The 3,000-nt window shown below is 46.2% G+C and overlaps 1 non-coding gene across 1 annotated transcript; it reads right to left on the bottom strand.

Annotated features, from left to right (window-relative positions):
- Window positions 1-277: 277 nt before the first annotated feature.
- Window positions 278-350, bottom strand: Trnak-cuu (transfer RNA lysine (anticodon CUU)). The gene has a single exon. It is a non-coding gene; the product is annotated as a tRNA-Lys (tRNA).
- Between the last annotated feature and the right edge of the window lie 2,650 nt (window positions 351-3,000).

Here is a 3,000-nt window from a genome sequence, read left to right as displayed (position 1 = left end):
CTGACAACACTTCATATTACCGGCTAATATTTGCAGCTATGGCGACCCATTACTGCTTGGCTACACATCTGACACGTAACCGATGTGCTCTCCAAACAACAACACTTGCATTTCAGAACATGTCTTCCACACATGTCTACAAAATCACCTTCACATTCAAATACAGTTTCCTTGTGACTGACAGAGACGCAGGCAAAGTTTAAAGTTGCTATTTCCATTACATCTCGTTAATCAGAAAAACGGTAATTTACATCTGCAGCGGAACAAAATTCCGTTCCGCCCAGCGTGTGGCTCGAACCCACGACCCTAGGATTAAGAGTCTGACGCTCTACCAACTGAGCTAGCCGGCTACCTCGGTGATTACCTGCCGGATAGCACGTCACACAGTACTCGTTTGGGTTGGGTGGTACCATACAGAATCTCTCCATGCTGCCTAATGTTTTCCTAACGTCACACTCGTCACGTACTTCACTTTTATGTTATAATCATTTCTGAGAGGTAAAGAAATTGCATGACAGCATGCAGAGCTAGTGGCGTCAAAATTAACACACATACTTTATGTGACTCAAAAGCCGAACGAGTTACTTTCCGACGTTGTTTTAGATGTGCAAGTGCCAGTCAAAACTCGCGGTGTCGGCACTCTGCCGACCATTTCGCTAGTTAACACCGGTCTTGTTGTGTGTGTTTCAAGCTCAAGAGCATTTCGAAGCAAAAAATGGTCAACAGCAACATTCAGACGGTTTCGTACTGCTCAATTGCTACATTAAAACGGTATGTTTCTTTTTCAGAACTGGAAAAAAACGAGCGTGATAACATTCGAACCTGTAATCATCAGATCCGAAGTCCGACGCCTTATCCATTAGGCCACATGGTCACTGACGACCAACTATATCATGTATACGACTCATCTCGAAACGCTCACACCCCTGAGGATTTGTGTTTTCGTTTTACACAGCCGCTGCCCCTTGCTCTTTCCCACCCATTCGTTACATTCAACATCTTACGAGACCGACCCAATATAGACTGAGAAACAAGACCACACACTTTGTGCATTCGGAATCGAAGGCAGGGCGTCCCTCGCCGCATTTGCTACGATGGCCATTTGCTAGTTCTGCAGAGGCGGCGGCGGCGACGACGACAACGACAACGACGACGACGACGACGACGACCGCGAGAGGCTCTGAGATATGTGAGAAATACATCTATAAAATGTAATTCAGACTGCCTCGTCCCACTTTATGCTGTACCGCTTTGGCAAAAGCTTTATCTGCGCCATTCGCCTTAATCACATCTGAGAGTAATTCTTAAAAAAAACGCCTGTCGCTAATTGTTCGTCATCACAGATACTGTTTGCTATACGGCCACGACGCGCAACTGATTTCCAAAATTCATCTTTCTCCTGTGTGGATGGAACGTCCGATGCCTGGTTTATTAGAGCAGTGCTCTACCACTGAGCTAAAGAGGCGCGGCCTAGCGGTACTCTTGGGTACTTGGTCCTTACGGTCGTCTGCATCATCAGACTTCAGCTGACAACACTTCATATTACCGTCTAATATTTGCAGCTATGGCGACCCATTACTGCTTGGCTACACATCTGACACGTAACCGATGTGCTCTCCAAACAACAACACTTGCATTTCAGAACATGTCTTCCACACATGTCTACAAAATCACCTTCACATTCAAATACAGTTTCCTTGTGACTGACAGAGACGCAGGCAAAGTTTAAAGTTGCTATTTCCATTTCATATCCTTAATCAGAAAAACGGTAATATACATCTGCAGCGGAACAAAATTCAGTTCCGCCCAGCGTGTGGCTCGAACCCACGACCCTAGGATTAAGAGTCTGACGCTCTACCGACTGAGGTAGCCGGCTACCTCGGTGATTACCTGCCGGATAGCACGTCACACAGTACTCGTTTGGGTTGGGTGGTCCCATACAGAATCTCTCCATGCTGCCTAATGTTTTCCTAACGTCACACTCGTCACGTACTTCACTTTTATGTCATAATCATTTCTGAGAGGTAAAGAAATTGCATGACAGCATGGAGAGCTAGTGGCGTCAAAATTAACACACATACCTTATGTGACTCAAAAGCCGAACGAATTACTTTCCTACGTTGTTTTAGATGTGCAAATGCCAGACAAAACTCGCGGTGTCGGCACTCTGCCGACCATTTCGCTAGTTAACACCGGTCTTGTTGTGTGTGTTTCAAGCTCAAGAGCATTTCGAGGCAAGAAATGGTCAACAGCAACATTCAGACGGTTTCGTACTGCTCAATTGCTACATTAAAACGGTATGTTTCTTTTTCAGAACTGGAAAAAAACGAGCGTGACCGCATTCGAACCTGTAATCTTCAGATCCGAAGTCCGACGTCTTATCCATTAGGCCACATGGTCACTGACGACCAACTACATCATGTATACGACTCATCTCGAAACGCTCACACCCCTGAGGATTTGTGTTTTCGTTTTACACAGCCGCTGCCCCTTGCTCTTTCCCACCCATTCGTTACATTCAACCTCTTACGAGACCGACCAAATATAGACTGAGAAACAAGACCACACACTTTGTGCATTCGGAATCGAAGGCAGGGCGTCCCTCGCCGCATTTGCTACGATGGCCATTTGCTAGTTCTGCAGAGGCGGCGGCGGCGACGACGACAACGACGACGACGATGACCGCGAGAGGCTCTGAGATATGTGAGAAATACATCTATAAAATGAAATTCAGACTGCCTCGTCCCACTTTATGCTGTACCGCTTTGGCAAAAGCTTTATCTGCGCCATTCGCCTTAATCACATCTGAGAGTAATTCTTAAAAAAAACGCCTGTCGCTAATTGTTCGTCATCACAGATACTGTTTGCTATACGGCCACGACGCGCAACTGATTTCCAAAATTCATCTTTCTCCTGTGTGGATGGAATGTCAGATGCCTGGTTTATTAGAGCAGTGCTCTACCACTGAGCTAAAGAGGCGCGGCCTAGCGGTACTCTTGG

This window comes from Schistocerca gregaria, chromosome 7, assembly GCF_023897955.1.
Source record: "Schistocerca gregaria isolate iqSchGreg1 chromosome 7, iqSchGreg1.2, whole genome shotgun sequence".
Lineage (NCBI taxonomy): Eukaryota > Metazoa > Arthropoda > Insecta > Orthoptera > Acrididae > Schistocerca > Schistocerca gregaria.
The sequence above is the reverse complement of the archived record's forward strand: the minus strand, read 5'-3'. Positions and strand labels throughout refer to the sequence as shown.